This window comes from Podarcis tiliguerta (assembly GCF_965153285.1).
Source record: "Podarcis tiliguerta genome assembly, chromosome: Z".
Classification (NCBI taxonomy): domain Eukaryota; kingdom Metazoa; phylum Chordata; class Lepidosauria; order Squamata; family Lacertidae; genus Podarcis; species Podarcis tiliguerta.
Window position 1 is genome coordinate 37,432,596 of NC_139553.1, and position 23,431 is coordinate 37,456,026.

General features: G+C 42.2%; 1 long non-coding RNA gene across 2 annotated transcripts; it reads right to left on the reverse strand.

Annotated features, from left to right (window-relative positions):
* Nucleotides 1-4,827: 4,827 nt before the first annotated feature.
* On the reverse strand, nt 4,828-23,431 carry LOC310668949. 2 transcript variants are annotated; one of them, XR_014506926.1, is made up of 6 exons: nt 23,002-23,431; nt 22,633-22,665; nt 15,407-15,473; nt 14,329-14,411; nt 9,827-9,947; nt 4,828-8,021 (listed from the first exon to the last, which is right to left on the reverse strand). It is a non-coding gene; the product is annotated as an uncharacterized lncRNA (long non-coding RNA). The 2 variants fall into 2 exon arrangements; XR_014506925.1 differs by lacking the exon at nt 9,827-9,947.

Sequence of the window (23,431 nt, forward strand, 5' to 3'; positions counted from 1 at the left end):
GAGGACAATCCCTTAGTTTAAATGTGAAACTTGTTGTAAGAGTGGTTTATGTAGAGGTTCTAGTGATGGTTTGGGGGGGGGTGTCTATGGCCTTCCAAATGTTGTTCCTGTCAGCAAGGTCGGTGATCAGGTATGATGGGAGTTGTAGTCCAGCAACATCTGGAGATGAGGCAGAGTGAGGCAGCTGCCTCAGGTGGCAATTGCTGAGGGACAGGGAAGGGGCAGAACTGTGAGTATCATGTGACCTGCCCTGTACTCCTATGATAGCTGGCTGCCCTCAAGAACAGTGGAATATACTTTTCTTTCACCGGTACTGGAGTAAGATTCAACTGCCAACCCAGTTGGCTTCGGTATGTACCTTCAGGAATGGTACCAACTTGTCCTTTGCCAACTGGCAAAATGTCTTGAGCCAGCCATAGTGAAAGGTAATTAAATAATAATGACAATAATGATAATAACAATATATTCTGAATAAAGCATCATTTCCCGTATAAGTTTTTATCCAGCTAAGTATGTACAATGAGATTCTACACATGCCTAATCAGTAAGTTTTTAACTGCTCCTTTAAAAAGTCAGCTATTTTTAATCCAAGTCCTAATGGCTAATTTTGAAGGAACTGTCACTCACTCATGAAGTTGTGATTATGAAATATGCATTGGTTGCACATGGTTTCTTAGCGGCACCAACAAAACACATGTCACAATGGGTTAAACAATGGTTAGCTTGGAACTTGATTGTTGAAAAAGCATCATGGCGAGTGGTGCTTCCACAAGAAAGCCCCGGGTTATTTTTGAACTACCCTCCTAGCTTTTTCACTCATCTGTCTAACAGAGGCTGGAATTGTCTCTCCTATTCCTTCAGCAGATTCTGCCGTCTGTGATGTTAATTAGATTTCCCCCCCTCTTTGCCTTTAGCTACTCAATATCATTCTGCCACACCTGTGATAGTTCCTCCCTGGAGACAAGTGTGTTCTGAAATGTGCGTGTTGGTTTTGTAATATAAGCATCTGTCTACCAGGGCATAGTTTGAAACACTTGGAGGCCATTGACTTGAAAGAACTGCTTAATGTGTTTTCAGAATGTGACTTTTCTCTTTTTAAAAATGCCAACTGGTTTCACTGCCATCTCCTATACTACATGAAAATGAGAGTCCTTTTTAACATTTCCCATCTCCTACACATAAGATTGGCAAATCTGTCAATTTTATTTCTTTCTCTTTCTCCCCCTCCCCCTCTCTAATCTTAAGTTTGGTTTGCCTGATTTCCATGTCCACTTTTGTCTTGTGTATTTCCCCTAAAAACTTTTTTTTTTGTATGCCGTTTTGCCAGTATACACATTTTTGCAAGTAGCTTCCCCATATAGAATACATTTTCATATTATTTCCTCAAAATTATTTCCACATCTCCTGATATCCGGTTACTAGCCTTGTTCTACCTCCACTGTCAGAGGCTGTATGCTTAGGAATACCAGTTGCTAGAAACTGTAGGAGGGAAGAGTGCTGTTGTGGTCATGTTCAGTTTGTGGACTTCCCACAGATATCTGGCTGGCCACTGTGGGGAAAGGATAACAAACTAGATGAACCATTGACCTGATCCATGATGGCCGTTCTTAAGCTCTTATGATGTGCTACATCTTTCACCACAATGAACAAATTTTATTTTATTCAGGAGAGTGGTATTATTCAGGAGGTGGTGAATGTCCTATCTAAGTGTTTGTAGAGAGTTGGAGGATTGATGGCAGGTTGAGGTTGAACCCCAGTAAGACAGAACTACTGTTTCTGGGGGACAGGGGTAGGCAGGTTGCGGGGACTCCCTGGTCCTGAATGGGGTAACTGTGTCATAACTGTGTCCCGAAAGGACCAGGTGCACAGCATGAGGGTGTTTTTGGACTCACAACTGTCAATGGGGGGACAGGTCAACTCTGTGTCCAGGGTAGCTGTCTTCCAGGTATGTTGGTTGAGACACTGCCTACCGGCCCACTGTCTTGCCAGAGTGGTAGATGCTCTGGTTGTCTTCTACTTTGGACTACTGCAGTGCACTCTCTGTGGGGCTGCCTTTGAAGGTGATTCAGAAATGTGTAATCCAGAAATGTAAGGCTATCAAGAGTGTGGCTCCTCCTACTTCCTGCTGGCTTCTATAAGGGGCAATAATGTGACTGAGGAGGAAGGTTACAGGCAGTGTCACATCTTTAACCAACTGCTAAATAGAAAGGTAGGCAGATCAGGGGCTGGCTGAAGGTAGAATGAGATTGGTGGGGCAGTGCCTCATTTGCCCTAATGGACCAGCCTACAGTGTTGAGAACAACCATTTGACAAATAGTGGAAATTGCTGAGGAACAGAACTAATTCATTCCTGAGCAACCTTCTCAGTTGTCATAAAAAAAGGCTAGTCCCAAACACCTCGTTTAGATGGCTGCTTCACTAATGAAGGATTATTGGCATTTGTGTTTTATGATAATTAATTTAGGAGTTACTGGATGTGGGTGTAAAGAGCTTCACCTGAGAAAAGCGTTAGGGAATGCCAAATAGTAACAGGTGGTGATACAGAAACTGTTGCCTGTTTGCTGAAATCTAATGTTCTTGCAGGAAAGACTTGTTTTAACAATTTTCTGCAAATGTTTTTATTTCAGGACATCTGGTAGTTAGATGGTAAGATACTATTTTTTATTTTATTTTTTACATTCTCTTCTTAGAATAGATGAGTGCATTTCATGACTTGGGCCTTTACATTTTCTTTCCAGCTAGGACAACTGTAGGATAGAAATGTTTTAGCTGCCTACATTTAGCAGCTTTGTGGAAGCTAAACATGTGAAGCATCCTGCTAGAAAGAGGAATACAATTGGCAGACCCACCTCTTCAGATTCTACTACTCTCTTTCTGTCTGCCAGAGTAAATTTAATCAGTGTAACTGCAATCTGATTTAATAGTTATTGGACAAGGCAATCATGGTATACACATAACAGTATTGCCCTGCTGAGCTTGGATTTTGCTTCTCTCCCCCCTCCCCCTTCTTCCAAAAAAGAAATCTTACAGGAAAATAACACAATTTGGTCAAATTATGTGGTTCTATTTGGTAGACCAGTAAATTAGGAAGAGTTAGAAAACTCTGAACAGAACATTTAATGGTGCTGCCTTGTGCCCATTGGGACTGGTGAGGCAGAAGGAAGGAAGGAAGAGCAACAATAAGGGGAGCCAATGACAGGCAGAGCCAGCTAATTCTAGCGTTGTCTCTATTCTGCTCCCTGTTGAGTTGTGCAAAGGGAAAACCGAAGCTGGTGCTTCCTTCCCTTGAGAGATTTTGAGTAGGAAGAAAAACAGGTAGGGGTAGAATTAGGATGGTGGGGCACTGCCCAGATAGGCCAACCTCCATTAGCATTTCACTGGCTTGAATATTACTTTATGAGTGCCCAGAGATAGGTTCATATGACTGATTTCAAGGGAAACCAAGAAAATGTATTGCTGAGTGTCATAACCCCGGGCTCGGATTATGCTTATTCAGGGGATGAGATTGGGGACCCTGTGAGTCATATTAAGATACTCACACCATACATTTAGACTCGTAGAATCATAGAATTGTAGATGGCCATCCAACCTCTGCTTAAAAGCTCCAAGGAAGGAGAGCCCACCACCTCCCAAGAGAGTCCATTCCACTGTCTAAAAGCTCTTACATGGAACATGTGCAGAGCAGGGTGATCAAGATGATCAAGGGTATGGAAACCAAGTCTTACAAGGAACAGTTGAGGGAGCTGGGTGTGTTTGGCATGGGAAAGAGCAGACTGAGAGGAGATATGATAGCCATCTTCAAATATCTAAAGGGACATCACATGGAAAACGGAGCAGCCTTGTTTTCCTCCTGCTCTGGATAATAGCACCCGAACTAATGGCTTCAAGTTACAAGAAAGGAGATTCCGACCAACCTCAGGAAAACGCTATCCATATTTGAACATAAAATGAGAAGCAATTGTGTGCAGCTCCAAGGGATCATACCACATAGAATAGCACCCTACTGATGAAAAATGCAGACCTATTTACCATGCACAATGACAGCTAATCAATGGAGCTTTATCCTGTTCACCTGTGCTATCAGACTTTTGGGGTGGATGTTTCCAGTGGAATTAACTTTTCTACAAAACAAGGGGGGAAGAGAGGGAAATGTCTGAAAATTTCAGGAAGGGTTTGCTGCTTACAAGGTGGCCAAAAGTTTTATATTTTTCTTGCTTTATAACTTGAAAAGAGAGAGAATGTTTTCAGGAAATGGAGTGGTGGTGACTTCAGCCCAGCCTTAACATCGAGGGATGGAACATTTGCTTTCAGAGTGGCTATGGAGGAAGACCAATAGGACATCATGAACTCTCTCTTCTCCAGGGCCCCAATCTTCACACAAGATTTATAGCTCATAGATTCTTTTGCAAGAAACACAAGTGTATGCCAGAGTCTCCTGCCTTCAGTTGTGAACAAATGCAATATCAATGCCAAAGTTTTCTTTTTTATATTTCTCTGCCTTCAAGGAAGCATCTATTTCTCTGCAAGCAACAAAAAAGAACAGCTACATCTTCACAACAAAACAAGGGAAACTGTCCACTAGGTATTGATTGTTGGAGAAAGGAGAAAGGGGGAGGAAAAGATACATAGCAAGTTCATCATTGCGGGGCCTGAAAGTCTTGCAAGCTGCATACTTTGGAGAAACTAAATAAAGAAATTGCACGACCTTGCATGATTGTATATTGGGTGTTTGTGTGGTGGAATCAGTTATAATTGCTCATTATGTTGTTGCCATTTATCTTGCATTTATTAAAAAAATCCCACCCATCTGCTAGCCAGGGGCTTAAAGGTGGATTAGGAGTAACTACAGGAATCCGTTTAAGAGAAAAGGTTTGCAATAAGAATGTCAAAGTTACTTAGCTATCATTATGTAGGGTTGCCGTACGTCCGGAAAAACCCAGACGTGTCCTCTTTTTTGGGGGGGCAACATGCAAATCTAGGCAAATTTTTACATTTTAAAGAAAATGTTTGGGTTTTGGGGGGTAGGGGGGTACGTGCATGCCCAGGAGGGCGTTGTGCCCCCAAAGCAGAAACGCTGTAGTGAGGCCATCACAGCGAAGATAAGGTAGGAAGTGGGATACTGCCTCCACTTGGGCTGGCAGCGACTTGGGCTTGGGCTGCTCTGCGTGCTGCAGCTGCTGCCAGCCCAAGCTGGGGAAAGAGGCCCGTGGGTGTTCTGCATGCTGTGGCCACTGCCAGCCTCAACCATGGAAAGAGATGCTCGTGCTTGGTGGCTGTGGCCCCATGCACCCGGATTCATCCGCCCTTTTCCCCACCTTGGGCTGGCAACAGCTCAGGCTGTCCACCTCATATGCTTGGCTATATATTTTGTTCTGTAACTTCCTATACAAGTGGGTGAAAATATAGCATCTTTAGATTTAGTCTTGCTTTCCTTATGCAATATGTGAACAACAGTGTGGCATTTACACTCCTGAATACCTGAACCAGGCATCATTTTGTTCTCCTTCCTAAACAAGACCTGAGTAGGCATCAGTTACATGAGTTAAGGAGTCTGTCTAGGGAAGTGGGGAAATTCATACCAAAATGCTGATTGCTATTAAAATATGGATAACTAAATTTAAATGAGAAACTGAGATCGTTCCTTTGTTCTAGGATAAAAGAGCTACACAAGATCCCTTCAATGACTGTAAACAGTTCTAAGGAAACACAAGTGGAACTGTCAACAAATTGTAACTTTTATCCTCACCTTCCAGCAAGAGTGTTCCTCTCTGGCCAACCATCCATGCCTGCTATATATACAATGAGTTGTAAGGCATTCAAGAAGGCTGTTCTGCATACCCCTTAAATTTTCTACCACCACCACCCCAATTGACTTTCAAAAGACTGCAGCTGCCAAGCATGCTCAGTCCTCATTACCTTTTCTAAGTGGGGATTTTTCAGCTTTTAAAATATTCCTGACAACTGCAAGGGTTCCCTCAAGCTTGCTGATTTCTCCCTCTTGTTTCTTAGGCCCTATTTTGGTTCCAGTGCTGTGGGCACCCATCACCAGAGTTTTCAATTAAAGGAAGTAGTGTTCATAAGCCAACTTGCATTACACAGACCAATATCTGTGAGTGAAAGCTGTTCTCCAAATGGGAAAGGCTAACTTTGGTCACCTGGAGTCTTAGAGTACATTGACAGCAATATGCTGATGACACACAACTCTACTTCTCCTTTACATCTGCAGCTGTGGCAGTGGATGTGCTGGACCATTTTCTAGCCTTGATAATGGACTGGATGAGAGCTATCAAATTAACCTCAATCCAGATAAGACTGAGGCACTGTTAGTGGGCGGTTCCCTTGATTGATTGGAGGTTGCCTGCTCTCATTGGGGTTATATTCCCTCTGAAGGAGTGGGCATGAAGCTTAGGGGTACTCCTGGATCCTATGTTTTCACTTGAGGCTGAGAGGGCCTCAGTGGTGTGGAGTGCTTCCATCAGCTTCAGGTTGTGGCCCAGTTGCATTCTTATCTGGACAGGGATAGCTTAATTTATGTTGTTTATGCTCTGTGTTAGATTATTGCAACACATTATACATAGATGGTTTGGAAACTTCAACCGATGCTGAATTCAGCAGCCAGGATGCTCACCAGGATAAGATGGTTTGAGCATGTAAAGTCAATCCTGACCTGAGTGCACTGGCTGCCCATTAGATTCTGGGTCCAATTCAAAGTGCTGGTTTTGACCTATAAAGCCTGAAATGACCCAGGACCATGTATCTCAAGGACCACCTCTCCCCATATGAACAGACCCAGACCCTGTGATCATTATCTGAGGCCCTCTTCTATGAGATGTCTGGAGGCTGGCAACACAGGAACAGGCCTTTTCTGTATTGGCTCTCCACTTGTGGAATACTGTCCCCAGGGAGGATGGTCGATGCCTTTGTTACATATCTTTAGGCATCAAGCAAAAGCATTCCTCTTCCTCCAACCCTTTGACTAATTAAACAACCCACAGCCTTTTAAACTTTGTGTGTTATTGGGGGTTTTTCCCTTGTTTACTATGGTATATTTTTTGTGTTTTTATATTGTAAACTGCCTTGTGATCCTTGGGTGAAGGGAGGTGCAGAAATATAATAGACAACAATAAGAACAACTTTTGATCCAACCCATTGTGACCCAGAATCTAGTAGCAAAGTATAAAATGACTTTGTTTGACTTTGAAACATGCATCCATCTGTGGCACATTCGGCCTCCTTAGCCCTGTCCATGGGCGGATGCTTTCTTAATGGGATTATTCTTGTACCGGAAGATTAAGACCCTTGAAGAGAACAGCTGAAGAGTGAAAATGCATCAGCTTCATCATTCATGGGAACCATTAAGGATGGTTTTTACAGACCAGTGGCACGGTGGGGATATAAATGGCACTTATCATGCCAAAACGTTACATGTGTCGCACTGCTTGTACAATCTTTAATGGTTTCCTGTAATTATGTGGGCACAATTACATATTCCATTTTCAATACATAAGGCTCTAAACAACTTGGGATGCACTTCTCTGTAATGCTATCTTTTTCACCTATATCTGAGCACGATCTTTTACAGTGATTGATACATTTCACTGCATGTCTGTTCACTGCAAATCTTCACAAATTACTTACTGGTTATAACATTCTGTAGGGATACTTTAGGCAACATTTTGATAGTAACTTCGCTGGTCCATTTATGTATCAAGTGCATTCGAAGAGTTGTTCTGGTAAATATCAAGAGTTGACAATACTGTTGACAATAATTAAGCAAAGTAGGCCCAAGGACTTTGTGGTGATGCCTGAATGTCACCACTGCCACTCACCTCTCTGCCTGCAATCCTGAGGATTCAGCCAGACTTGCTGCCAATCCCTGCAACTCCAAAAGTCATGCTTGCATCCTAGTGAGAGGCTGCGCCCACCTGGCAAGATAGTGTAGTGGGTGATGCTCCCATTTGTCACCCCAGAAGGGAGGAAAAAAGAGTCCATTTTGTCCTGATTGCTAGTTAATCTTCTATCTAATGAAACAAAACCCTGATATATATATATATAATTTAAAAGCATCTGCATTGCCTCAGAACATCAGAAGTATGAAATCCAGTGGACACTTTAGGACACTGTCCTTCCGTTTCATTGATTGAATCCATATAACTATTCCGGCTTTCTTTAAAGCAGGAATTTGGGGGGAGGGCATACATACACACACACACTTTGAAAAGTGTTGCATCTGTCCAATGAGCTATGAACATTGCAATTATCTCTTTCCAGCTTATACCTACATCATATTCAGGTTCCACTGTTTATTCCCTACCAAGATGTGAACCAATCTTCATACACGATTCGTGCCTGATAACATTTTATCAGCATTTATAATGTGCTTATTATCTTTAGGGATACTATGTGACTGCCTAAGCCGTTGTCTAAAGGATTAAAAGCCTAGCAAAATGTTGAAACTTTTTTTTAAAGCTGAGATCTAATAGCTTTAGAGATTAGTATTAATTGAATTAGACTTTGATCTTGGGTGTTAGCTTAAAATAAAAAAAGACAAGCTTGGTGTAAAAATAAGAGAGTGTATCTAAAGAATGATTATCTTCTCCAAATGGAAAGTGTTATGACAACATCATTTCAGAATATACTGCAGAAGTAACAATAAAGTTTTTTAACAACTCCAAGTCCTCTGTGTGTTTGTGTGTGTGTGTAAAAAAGAAGGGGTACAATACAGACAAAACACATCAAGAAACAAACATCATCTTCCTTCATATTGGGACTTAAGGTCTATGAACTGAACAGGTTTTCCACTCATGGCTCATACATTATCTTAAGATACACACCTCCATTTGCCCCAAGGGAAAGTGGATCTTTAGTGCGGAATCAGAACACATGGCAACTGGGTTTTCAGAGCGTTCCATTGGTTCCAATTTAGTGCTCAAGAGTGTATTTTCTGTGGGAAAGTAGTGGGGCAAAGGCAAAACCACTGAGACCCATGCCTAGAAAGGATGGAACAGCGACTGAAAAAGTTCTCTTTCCAATCACTACCCTCTGCACTTCTGATGGAGAGTCATTCTGATGAGCTTCTTAATGCATTATCTTAAGGTCCTAGTAATAATAATAATAATAATAATAAATTTATTTATACCCCGCCCTCCCCAGCCAAGGCTGGGCTCAGAGCGGCTTACAAGCAATAATAAAAATGGTAGGTTCATATGGGAAGAGACATTCTTTCAGGCACAGAAACCCTAGTTCCAAGTCCTGTAAAGTCTTAAAGGTTACCACTAGCAACCCAAATTCAGCAAAGAAATGCATGGCAGCTTTTCTAGAGAGCTAGGACATGTGGCGGTGCTTTAAAAAAAACAAAAAACAAGTGCAAGTCCAGATTGGGTGTCATCCTCACCCAGGAATGAAGGTGCTTTATCAGCCCAAGAACAACATTCTCTTCTAAACAATGTTCTGTGGGTCGCATAGCAGTGAAGGGTTGGGCTAAAGGCAAACTGGGTGAAGCGATGAATATGAACTCTCTCTTCAGACAGTAGGCTAATTTCTTCATGCATGATCAGGCACTACTCTCCCACCTCCATTCAGACAAGAAACAATTCAAGGACACATTTTAGCCAGACTGATATGTTTGGGGTGTGAGAAGCAAGGACAGTGAGGGGTGTGACTTGGAGCAGTGAGTTGCTTCCAAGGGCCAGGTAGAGAGGCTTGGGGGGCAACAATTGACTCCTGGGCCCTGGGCCAGCCCAATCATAAGACAAGGTGAGGCGACCGCCTCAGGTGGCAGGATTCACAGTGATTCCCCTTGCTCCTGACGTAGATATTCACGTACCCCTTCACCCTTGGCAGGCAGGGGGACACCATTTCGTGGTTTGCCTCAGGTGCCAAAATGTATTGGGCTGGCCCTGTGTGGGCCTGAGGTTCCCCCTCTGTGCTCTTGACTTTTTCTATCTCTGTGGAGGAGAGGAAAGTTTCTTACATATGAAGCTTAACTTGCCAGGCAAATTACAGGCACATTTCACAATACATTTTCTGAAGCCCTCACACTATGTCTTTACTGTGCCATTTCTAATTGGGGAGATGCTTGCCTAACATTTTCCCTGTATGAAAATCTCTGGATTCTGTATGCTAGAGAAATCACAAGGTCTGTGATACCTCAGACATTAATGTATGGATGCATCATATATAGAAACTAACAAAAAATATTATATGGTTGGGCAGAACCATATGTTTCTGTTCCAAGTTAATTGTGAATGTGTTCCTTTATAAATCTTCTTCCCATTTCTGCATTATGTGATGGCTTTTTAAAAACACAAAATCCATATGAAAGTTCATATTCTAATATCTATCTTCTTACAAAATACCTATTTAAATCCATATCTTATCGCAATGTACACATTTCTAAATGCACTTCATTCCTTTTTTTTTTAAAAAAAAGGTCCATTTTTGAGCCAAGACCTGCATCACAAAACTTGCAGAAGTCCAAGTCAGAATTTCTTTTGGTAACCTGTGAGGAAACTCTTAAGAGTCCCATGGACTGCAAGAAGATCAAACCTACCCATTCTTAGGGAAATCAGCCCTGAGTGCTCACTGGAAGGACAGATCCTGAAGCTGAGGCTCCAATACTTTGGCCACCTCATGAGAAGAGAAGACTCCCTGGAAAAGACCCTGATGTTGGGAAAGATGGAGGGCACAAGGAGAAGGGGACCACAGAAGGTGAGATGGTTGGGCAGTGTTCTCGAAGCTACCAGCATGAGTTTGACCAAACTGCGGGAGGCAGTGGAAGACAGGAGTGCCTGGCGTGCTCTGGTCCATGGGGTCACGAAGAGTTGGACACGACTAAACAACAGCAACAAACCTGTGAGTTACTGTAGGAGGTTTAAACTAGGCCAATCCATTTGCAAGTGTAGACTGTACTAACTTCTCCTCCATCCCTGTATGATACTCATCTCTGTCAACACTTGAAACACTGAGCTTATATTCAGCTATTTATAAATGAAATGTTTTGCTTCATCTTCATTCCTCCTCCTCCTCACTCTAAACCAAGATAGTTTGAAAGCATAACACTTAATTGCTGAGTGGAGCCAGGCAAAGTAAAGAATCAAGCTGTGAATGCCACTGCTATCCTTAGCACTCAAAAGATAATCAACATGCCATGGGGTCTTCTTGACTGCCTGTTTTGCTACAAGGTATGTTCTTGATGAAAACTTTGTTCTTACAATTTGGTTGTGTTTTATTATTCAGAAAGGCAAAAAAAAAAAAAAAAAGAGAGAGAGAGAGAGAGAGAGTGGAAGAAAATGCAAAAATAGCTAATTATCAGGTGCTATAAGAATGCAAATTCCTAATCAAACACCCTTGACTGTCATTGGTGGCGGTATTCTGTCTGCAAAGGGTTACAATTACTGACACACACAAGACAAATATATTTAAAGATTGTGTTCAGGTATTTGTGGCTAGCCAAGAGCTACCTGCTGGTATCTTAGCAACTCCTACAATTTATTAAGGCAACTTTAATTATAGTTCTCAATCACTGATGTCTGCTCAAAAAGAAGAGGTTCTTCAAGCATCGCTTTGGACTCATAGGGTACTTTACTCACTGCTGTTTGTTAAATCATCTGCCATTTTGATTGTGATAGAACTATTCACTCATTACTTCTAATTATTAAGTAGCACTCCCAAATTTAGTCTCTGTCATTAAGACACAGTCAAAAACAGATCAAGTTGAAATGAAAGTGTGTAGCCAACAGGTGGATATCATAAATGTATTTTTATTTAGACAGCAACTTTTCTTCCATAGGCTTCAAAGCAGTTGTATAAATGCCCATTTTAACCATGCTCTGAGACCTGAAATAGAGCATCCATTACGAAGCCATCAACTTTTTCTTGGGAGCATTATCTATGCATTACCTGACTTGGAATGTCATAGAATGTATATGAACATCCTAAGTACTTTTGAGACCTTCCATCAGTAGAACATTGGCACACAATGAAACTAAATTCACTAAACAATTGGTTGTTAGCAGGGAGTGGCAGTCACAAACGTTTACTCAGAATCGAGATAAGATGGAGATAGTAGCCAGGTTTGTGCAACATGCAGTGAAGATTAGTGAATGCTATACAACATTATTTTAATTGTTAGATGCAGATTCTGCTGAGTGATTTTATTGTAGTGAATCTTTCAGTATTTTGTCTATATACCAATAAAAGTTTGAGATTGATTGAGATTGATTTATTGTGTTGAATAAGAGAAATTTACACTCAAATGCCACCTTCCCCATACATATCCATTACAGATGTTCTGAATGTTTGAAAAGGGCTGGTGTGTTCCCTGTTTGAGTCTTGTTCTCCTTTTAAAAAAAACCAAAACCAAAAATCCTGGGCACCTAGAGTTCCCACTGGGTAACAGGCACACCAGTATGTTAATACCATTAATTTCCAGTCAGAATAGAACAGATCTTTCAAACTTCAGATCAGATTAAGTCAGTCTGGGAAGTTGGGTGTAGATTTGCTCATTAGGGAGTAAAATGTGAAGACTCTGTTATCCTTTTTCCCCCCTTCAAGATAAGAAAGTGAGATTAGAGGGCCTGACCTAAGGATGCCTTTGATCATAAAATGACTTATTCTTCAATTGATAGAGGTGAAAGGCTCAACGCTGGCAAACTTCCTTCACTGATTGGCAAATATAATAGAATACACTGCAGAAAGATTGAGGTCAGCCATTGATGGATGTCCCTTCAAGGTCTCATAACAAGACATGCACTTAAGGCCCAAAAGAAAAAAGCCATAGATATCTGCAGTATACCCACTGTTATCTATTATGCTAACATTAAAGATCATAGAAGGTCTATAAGAAAAGTACATGATGCTAAAACACTCTTATTTCAACCTTCACCATAGTTTTCCTCCTTTTGGTCTTGTAAAAACTTACCAAAGTTAGATGCAGAAAGTTTTGAACCAAACAATATACAAACAAAAAATACACCAATTATGGTTTTAAGAGTCGCAGATTGTTATACCACGGGGGAATGTTGGTCCTTGCCAATGAAGTTGCGCTAATAACACACTTTATGGTATTTTGTTTTGTTTATTTATGTTGGTACTTGGATAGGGTCTAAAGTGAAACCCTAGGATTCAAGGAAAGGGGGTGGAACCAGAAGGTGTAGGTCATTGATTTTGGCAGGTCAGGGTACAAAGCCTAGTGGGTTCTTAAAAATAGGTACAGTGTTGGATCCCTGGCCTAAGGTTCTAACATGGAGAAGGACCATAGTTCAATGGGTAGAGCGCATGATTTCCATGCAGAAGTTCCCAGGCTCAATCTCTGAGCAGGAATTCTGCTTAGCCTGTCATACCTCCATGTTTCATACACACAGATGTGCCAGGCAAGGCATGCCCACCTGCTCTGCACCTGACATCATATTTGACATCAGATGTGCAGAACTCAACTGAAAGGGGCTTTGCAAGCACCACCAGCATATAGCTCCTTACACAGTGCTTCTCAAGCACCCAAGAACCAGCTGACTGTCACGTGGTTTAGAAACTTCCTAAGCACCAAACAGAGGGTTTGCAAACCCCGTGAGCAGCACCTCTCAAGTGCCCTGCAATCAGTATGCAGTGCTGAGCAAAGCCAGCAATTACATTGTATATTTATGATGTCACAAGATTGACAGGTAGGTGGTCCTGGCCATCTGCCAAAGATGCCTTGCAGAGATGAGGGGAGATAAAAAACCTGGCCCCAACCCTGAAGCAGAAGGTGATTGCAATGATGTTTTTCTTTCTGGGACTGTGGAAAGCTTCTGCCAGTCATAATAAGCAGTAGTAGGCCAGTTGGATCAGGTATAAGGCAGATTTCGACATTTGATTCAAAGCTTTATGCACTGGAACCCACCGTATGCTGAAAAATGGGCTGGGCTAGATGGGTACTACATTCAATTCAAGGCATGGCTGCGATAGTGTCTCTGGAGCTCTGTTCAGGAGATAGATGGAACTTGACCCTGAAGACCTGCAACGTTCCTTCTCTCCAGCAGCATGTTTTACTCAGCCTGATAAATGTAGGCCAGAACTACCATGTCCCAGAAAGGCATTACAAGTACAAAAGAAGGACAAAAATTAACAAGCTGAAAAACAGAGACTTAAGCCACATTCACACCATATATTTAAAGTACTACAATATCACTTTAAACAGTCATGGCTTCTCCCAAAGCATGCTGGAAGCTGCAGTTTAAGGGTGTTAAGAGTGGTTAGAAGATTTCTGTCCCCAAACTACAATTCCCAGAGCTGTTTTAAAAATAAATATTGTTAGCAGCTTAAGTGATTTAGATTGAAGTAATTACTTACAGTTTCTGGAGTTCAAAGGATTTATTCATGCAGGAACTATTTACATGTGAGTGAAGATAGGAGAGAAATAGCAGCCATATTGTCTGGAGAAAACAGTAAACAAAATGTCTAAGTTTTTAGGGGTGGAGTTAACTTAGAGAAGCTACAAACAGGGGATAACTAGATCACTAGTCAAACAGATCACTAGTCAAACAGTGCCCTCTTCTGGTTTAAAGTAATAGAAGTAGAAGTTCAGGAGAAGGAAAGACTCCCTGTCTGAAACAATGGAATACTAAGCTAGATGGACCAATGGTTTGCTTATGCATAAGGCATAAGGCAGCATCCTATATGCTTACGTCCCTAATTTAATGCACTTTGAATTCACCAATACAAGTGTTTGTTTGTTTTGGCAGGTGGGGGTTGAACTTGTCTTGTACCACTGAACTTGTACCTCGTAAAATTATAGCTTACATTAGAAGTGTATTAATTAGTCCCCAAATTCCTGATGAACATCTTACATCTTGCAGAATGCTTATAGCAGAGGGAAAGTTAATAAATTTAATAGTCCCAATCAGCTCACATGATGCTACTTTAGAATGCTAATGTTAATGCTACCTTTTTAAAAGTGCAAATCACCTTTCCTCCAAAAGTGGAAAGAAGAAGAAGAGTTGTCATTTAGTTTGGGTAAGTCTATTGCTTGAGGCAGTTTGCTTAAACCAGAGAATCTCAATTTTCCACATGATGGGCTACTTTCTAATTTATAATGATGTTTTAATCAAGAGATGTCCATCCATTTTGCAAGGAAAAGGAAGGCAAATAAAATATATTTTTAAACAAATGAAATGGAAAAAATCATTTCTGATGAACAAGACCTGTTCAAAACAAGGGTGCTATTTCTCTGCCCCTTTGACAGGAAGTTCTATTCGGCTGCAAAGTTTCATTTGAGAGAAAGTTTATGATAAACGTTTTCAATGTGAACCAGTAAATGATAGTCAGTTGTGATTATACTTAAGGATGTTACAATCATTTTTCTGGCTTACATTACTGGCATTCCACCCCCGCCCCCCTGCCCCCTTTTAAAAGGATTTCAGCTGATTACTTTGTTCTTCTCTTCTTCTTCTTTTTGATTGGAAAGGCCACATCAAATGAAACACCTTGGAGAGATACTGTGTAAAAATAAACATCATGGATTTTGATTAACGTTAACATGGGGCAAACACTTCAGAAACATAAAAGACATCTGTAATATTGCAAAGTATCCTACTGTCTATAGAGCAGGTTAAAAACAATCCTCTACATGTGTTCAGAATATATTCTTAAAACTGAATGGTAAGGAAGGTGAAGGGAGTTCACCACCAACCTGTTTGTATTGTATAGTGTCACTGAATGCCTTCAGCTATGGAACCTTTCTGAGCCTAAGAGCTTCATTCCCTGATTGACAGCTTGCTGATGACCAGTAGTGGGGAGCTCCAGAAGCAAAAGTGGACAGAGCAATTGATGTAGCTCTTAGGGCTTGCCCACACTTCAAGCCTAGAAAGCACAGCTCAGAGTGGTTTTCTCTTTACCCCGCTTCTTTCCCATGGAAAACCCGCTAAATCGGAGCCAACATAAATCCATAGAAAACCTGAATTGCCATTTGCTCCAACTGAGTGTAAAGTGTGGTTTAAAAGGTAAAGGGACCCCTGACCATTAGGTCCAGTCGTGACCGATTCTGGGGTTGCGGCGCTCATCTCGCATTATTGGCCGAGGGAGCCGGCGTACAGCTTCCGGGTCATGTGGCCAGCATGACTAAGCCACTTCTGGCAAACTAGAACAGCACACATAAACGCCGTTTACCTTCCCACCAGAGCGGTACCTATTTATCTACTTGCACTTTGACGAACTGCCGCTTGAGCAGTACCTATTTATCTGCTAGGTTGGCAGAAGCAGGGACCGAGCAACGGGAGCTCATCCTGCTGCGGGGATTCGAACCATGGCCTTCTGATCAGCAAGTCCTGGGCTCTGTGGTTTAACCCACAGTGCCACCCGCGTTCCATAAAATGTGGTTTACCCTGGGGGGAAACATTAGGAGAAGTGTGGATAAATCCTTAAAATCAGTTTCATTCCATCCAGGGCAAGAGACATTATCAGACACATTCCAGCCAGTAAAAATCATTCATTGTGGATGTGGAAGAAGACTGGTGGCCCGGGGAGAGTGGGTGCGACTGGGAAGAGTCCTGAGGGTGGACAGAGAAAACTGGAGGGCTGTGTACTCAGCCTGAGAGCTGAATGTTCCTTATTTGTGGTCTTGGGGTTGTGTGCTATGTGCCAGGTTAATGAAAAAAGAAATGAGAGGCAAATATAATGATGGCTCTGTATCAACTGCAGCTGATAGCTAACTTAGAGAGGATCACCCTGGTTGAAAAGTGGAGATCTGGAATGAAAGTTGAAGCTTAGAACTGAAGAAGAAAGCAGTGGAGTATTTCCTCTACTTGGGTTGTTTCTCTCCCAGATTTTCCTGCCATGATAAATCTTACAACAGCATGTGTAGAGGAGTGAGATCTATGAACCAGACTTGCCTCACATGACCCCTTTGCCTTCCTGCCCCTGCATGGCACATGAGTGCTCACCTGGCAGCAGCAGTGGGTGGTGGGGAACATGGAGGATGATCTTCACCCTCCCTGTGTCCTGCTCCTGCCCACCATGTGAGCACTGCTTGGTAGCAGTGGGCTGTGGAGGATGGAGGCCCTCTCAGTATGGGGAGCTTAGTCCCCTACTCACAAATATTGTGGTGGCTGAAGCCCCTTCCACCCCTATAGTTGGTGCCCCTTTAATGAATCCATTCCTAGGGAGAAGGGCCAAGTTTGTTTAAGTTCACACCTGAAGGTAAATCTGCATAATTTGCACTTTTAGAACCAATACATGAACTGAAAAACAGCCATCCTTTGAAATTCATAGGATTTTGAAATGTCAGGTGCAGTTTACAAAAATGATATACTGTACTGGATCAGAATGCGTATAAATTTCGATATGCAGTTCATGCATTAAAACAGGGTCAGTTGCAAAGGTGTGTATATGATTAGGCAACGTTTCACACAAAATGTATATTGTTGCACATTACCCCAATCTCTAAGCAGTGCAAGATTCAAGGGATTCAAGGCACTTGTCCAGAGTTCGTGCTCCTTTCGGAATGAGGGACAGTGGAGATTGCGGTATCTTTATTATATATGGTTTATTTCTACATATATACAACCTGAGCCCATGATGGAGGGGCTCACAGCATTAACACCCCAAGAGGATCTATCTCACATAGCCACAGCCTTGGATTGCAGGAAAAATCAGGCATGTCTCCCCCTCACAGGTTTTAGCCTGCTGCTTTATCCAGCTTCTGTTTTCTAGCTTACACACACACACACCCCCCCTCAGCTCCAGCCTTTGTCCAACAAGTGAGGGAGTAGGGGACCACCCTTTTCCATCTGGCACACATCCACTTCCTTTCTTCCTTTAATGGCCCATCACCTAGGTTATCACCTCATCAAGAAGGCAGCTAGGCTATTCTAGGATTTTTAATCCTTGCTTAAATTTTAACCCTTGCTGGATGAAGGAATGTTTCTTTGCAGACCAGAAAGTGAGCATAGTAGATGAACAATATCTAGGGCAGGCATAGGCAAACTTGGCCCTCAAGATGTTTTGGGAATACAACTCCCATCATCCCTAGCTAGCAGGACCAGTGGTCAGGGATGATGGGGGTTGTAGTCCCAAAACATCTGGAGGGCCAAGTTTGCCTATGTCTGATCTAGGGGATCAAGGTTCCATACTGATCCCTTTTGCATTAGTCTTCAGGGCTGCCACCTCAAATTAGGTCATTAAGGTATAAGGGTTGTGGCTCAATGGTAGAGCGTCTACTCTGCTTGCCAAAGGCCCCAGTTCAACCCACAGTATCTCTAGGAAAGGCTGAAAATTTTCCTTCTGAAACTTTGGAGAGCTGCTGCAAAGCAGCATAGACAATACAGTGGTACCTACGCTTCAGGTTACATACGCTTCAGGTTACAGACTCTGCTAACCCACAAATAGGACATCAGATTAAGAACTTTGCTTCAGGATGAGAACAGAAATTGTGCTCCGGCGGCGCGGCAGCAGCAGGAGGCCCCATTAGCTAAAGTGGTGCTTCAGGTTAAGAACAGTTTCAGGTTAGGAACGGACCTCCGGAATGAATTAAGTACTTAACCCGAGGTACCACTGTAGTGAATTAGATGGACCAATGGTCTTGATTTGGTATAAAGCAGCTTCCTTTCTTCCTGAAACATGTTTAGTTGGTTAAAGCAAATCATCCATCCCCAATAACTGAAGTGTACACTTTTCACATGTAAAAATTCTTCTGCTTACTTTGTTTTAGCCACACACTGAATCCACTATTTCAAAAATTTATATGGTTTGAAAAATAAGCTGAATTTTCTGCGCTTCAATATTTCATGAATAAACCCAATTAGCTGAAGACATTGTATATTCAAACTCATTCTCACATTGTCCCCTAATTAGTTTTATTCATGAAATATTGACAAAGAGGAAATCCAAATTATTTTTTCACCATGCATTAAATTTTTGGAGTGAATTCATTGGTTAAAAGAAAAAGAAAAAGAAAAACACCCTACACAAGACAAAATAATTAATCAACTTTTACTCTTAATGCTCACAAAAGTTACTTTTCTGCCCCACTCCAAGAGCATTGTTATTGGCAGGGAGCCAATGAGAATCAGGGACACTCAGCAGCAGACTTATGCTGGGTCTTTGTGATGTCATGAATCAGAAATGCAAGGCAGGAGCAGATCTTCTTTAAAAAGAAAAAAAATGAGCAGTTTGGGTGGTTCTCATCTTTATACGAAGGAATTCATTGAGAATGCATCACATGCTGAGGAAGTCCTCTTGAGCTCTGCTACAAATAAGGATGAGGGAGAAGTTTGATTCAGTTTGCCTATCCACCTAATTTGTGCTTTCTGAAGCAATATGTGAACTGAAACAACTTAATTCCCTTACAAACTCAGAAATACCAGGTTTAGAAATGCATTCAGAAGAATTTGGGTATGAAACTGCTTAGCAGTGGTCACAATCTGAAAACCCTTCACTAGTGGCTCTTACTTGTGGAGGATAAACTATAAGGGGGAAGACCTGTTTCGGTGGCTGTGCCCCGGTATTGAAACTTCTTCTCTTGGGAGATCCATACAAAAGAATCCATGCTGATCCTCCCCAGCCAAAGAGAGCCTATAGGAGAAAGCAGAAAATGTGGCCTCAAATCAACACTGCCAGAACAGTCATACCTGAACTTTATAAATGCTTCTCTGATTCTGTCAAACAAGTGCTACTGGACTGCTTTAGAAACTGCATTAAACAGCAACCTACAACACAGCTATGTCCTGGTTTGAGGCTGGCATTAAGGACATGGAACCTTTTATCACTGCAAAGGGTTAGGCTCTTGTGAACTATAAGCATGTGTCTTGTGAGAAAACGCTTGCTGCACTGAGAAAGGAAAGGAGTGATGCCCAGTGGATTGCCAGGCAATGTGCCAATGACTATTGGCTAAAGCTATGTTAGAGCATTCAACTTGCTGCTGACAGCTACACATGTAGGGAGGTGTGATGGGCAGAGCTCTATCAAGAACTGAACTCATGGGGAAACATGGTCTTCTGCACAACAGTTAGCAACTCTGCTTATCTTGGGAGAGCTGGATGTCCCTCTATCAATGAGCTGAAGAATGCCATCAACTCTCAAGGATGTGGTAAATCCCCAGGACAAAGGTTGAATCCCAATAGAAGTGCTGAAAGCCAGTCTCAACACCTCCCTCATGATGCACAATCCACAGCCTTCTCTTGCAGTGTTAGTTAACAGGATCCAAACCACAAGGCATGAACAACTCCATCATTGTGACCCTCTACAAGGGTGATCACCATGACTAACCACTACCATGGAATCTCCCTGCTGAGTACTGTGGGTAAAGCCTTTGCCCCTGTAGTTCTCATACATATTACAGTCACTCACTGACAGGGTCTATCTCAAGTCACAATGTGGTTTTAGAGCTGAGAGGTGAACGGTCAAAATTATTTTCACAGTGTCAGCTGCAGGAGAAATGCCAAAAACAAAGATACCCCCTTGTACATTGCCTTCATAGACCTGATGAAGGTCTTCAACCACATTGGCTGAAAAGGACTCTTCATACTCCTCAACAAGATAGGATGCCCACATAAGCACTACAAGATGATAATATCTTTCCATGAGAATGTGTGTGGCACCATCTAGTAAGGCAGTACAACCTCCAGCACCTTCCCTATAAACAGTGGCATGAAACAGGGCTGTGCTCTTCCCTCAACTTTCTTTGGCATGTTATTCCCACTGTTGTTCTCATACGTTCATGAATGAAGATACAGTGGTACCTCGGGTTAAGAACTTAATTCATTCTGGAGGTCCGTTCTTAACCTGAAACTGTTCTTAACCTGAGGTACCACTTTAGCTAATGGGGCCTCCCGCTGCCGCCGTGCCACTGCCATGTGATTTCTGTTCTCATCCTGAAGCAAAGTTCTTAACCCAAGGTACTATTTTTGGGTTAGCAGAGTCTGTAACCTGAAGCATCTGTAACATGAAGTGTCTGTAACCTGAGGTACCACTGTAGTGTGGACTTCCATTCAAGGAGTGACAGGGGTCTGCTCAACCTGGCATGTATCCATACCAAGACAAAACTGCAGCAGGTTCTTATGCAAGAAATGTTGTTTGCAGACAACAAAGATGACACAACTTTGCCAGTGCACTCCAAAGAACCTCTATAGAGCCTCATCAACCATTTTGCTCAAGCCTGCATGCCCAAGCCTCACCATTAGCCTGACAAAGACCAACAACCTGAGTCAGGGTGTTGCCAGCACTCCACACATTAGCACTGGTGACCACACACTTGAGGTGGTAGACAATTTTGTGTACCTCAGCCCACCATAACAAGCACCCTTTCCATTTATGCTGAGCTGGACAAGTATATTGGTAAGGCAGCTACAGCAGTGTCTAACCAAAAGGACACAGGAGAATGTGATGCTAATGACCAATACCAAGATGAAGGTCTACCAGGCTTCAGTGTTTAGCAGGGGTAACCTGTCTCTCCTGTATTATTATCCACAGCCACAGTAGGCATTGTAACTCTCCAATGGTGCAACTTTGCCCCTGATGGTGCACTCTTCCATTGTCACTTGAGACAGATGGATACCAACAACACATGCTGAGAAACAGAGAGCATACAGATCTCCTCTACCTTTGCACAATTCCAGATTTTGCATTGTGTCTATGTTTTAATTGTCTCTTCAGGGTGAACAGAAAGAACCCCCAAGTTTCAACATTTAGGCTATGCATGATATTTGTCAGAAAGCTCCTTTTCCTCCCCCCCCCCAATAATTTATATTTTTTAAAGGAAGGGTTGATTAATGATCCTTGATTTATTGGAGTACTGCATGAAAAACCCATCTTGTTAGTCCTTTCAAGAGATGGTGCCACATGGGATGTGAAATTGTTAGCATTTGATGTCCCTCTGGTTCTAGCAGGCATGATAGTTTTATTAGAAATGTGCCGATTAGTGGTTTTATTTTCTGCCATTTCAGAGTTCTTTCTTCAGTGACCTTTTAACAGAAAAGAGCTGTGGGTCTGCTGGGGATGAGCAGCCTGTTACCTAGGGAAGGTGAATAAATCGTCATAAATCTTTATAGGTTATTATAAACCAGAGTTATCTTATCTCTAGCCAATCTGATCCTAAATTGTAATGACTCAGATTAGTTTTGATACAGCTGCTGCTAAGGCAGTGCAGGAAGCCTCCTGAGACATAAGAAAGCCTTTGAAAGAGCCTTGATTCAGACTACCTTCTAGCTTAATGTATTTGCCAAATGAAGGAACTGAAGGAAACACAGCCCTTAAGAACAAAGGACAGGAACAGCAACAGGGGCTAATGTGAGCCAGGGTTAAGCACTGGACTGAATTTTAAATGTCAAGATACAAACCCAGAACATTTAAAGCCATAGTAAATTCCTTTGAGCATGCATAGAGTGACATACAATCACCTAGCATCCATTCCAAAAATTGTCTGAGGACTTTGTTTTGCATTCTGCTACTTAATGCTCAGCACAGACTCTTGGACACAATGTGATGCAGCTTTTGCTTGACTGTAAGGCTTTCGAAGTGAGTTAGGGAAGGCAAAGCTCAGGAAGGCAAATGTGGCCCTTTAGTCCTCCCTATCTCGCTCCTGAGGCTCACCCCAGACCATAATTCCTCCTCAACCACATTTCCTCCCTGGCCCTGCTTTGCACCATCCAAGAGTGTCCTTACCTGGCTGAAATGCTCCCTTGAACTCTTGCTTACCTGGATGGAGGAGAGAGAGAGGCATGAGTATGTGTGAATTAAGTGGCCTACTGTACATAAGAAAAAAATCTATTAGTTGCCCCACCCATATTTGGTTTCTGGCTCCTCCAGCCACTGACATGTGGCCCTCAGAAGGTTGCTCAGAAAGGAATGTGGCCCCACCACTGCTTTAGAATTCCATTGCTGCAGAATTGCATGTTTGCATACTCCTTCCATTTAAAATCTATTGTATTGAAAATAAGATTGGCACAGGGAAGGATTGTCACCTAATTTTTCAATTACCATGCTATGGGGTTTTTTCTGTTTAGTTCCTGCCTCCCCTGTTATAAAACAAACCTTTCAAATAAGTTGGCTCCCTCCATCCTCCTCCTAACATGCACATTTTGGAGTGGTAGAATCCAGCAAGAGCTGCTGGACCACATGGCTCTGTTGATCACACAGCTCACAATAGGTCTCAAATCTTCTTAATGCAGCTCTTGCTTTCTGTTCAAGTTGTGCCGTCAGCATCAAATTGCGAATTGCAGGTTGCTAAATGAGGCATACTCACTCAGAACCTAGTGTCTTCCAAGTATGAAGGGAAAATGAAGGCATGGTAGTTTATCACAAATTTGATTCTTCACTTGGTTCACTCTACATTTGACTAATGTCCTTGTTTCCTCATTTTGAGAGCATCAGCACGGGACCCCAACATTTGAAATCAAAATAAATAAATAAGGATTGGATGTTTTGATTCTTTGGAAAGGAAGGGGATGCCTTATCACACACA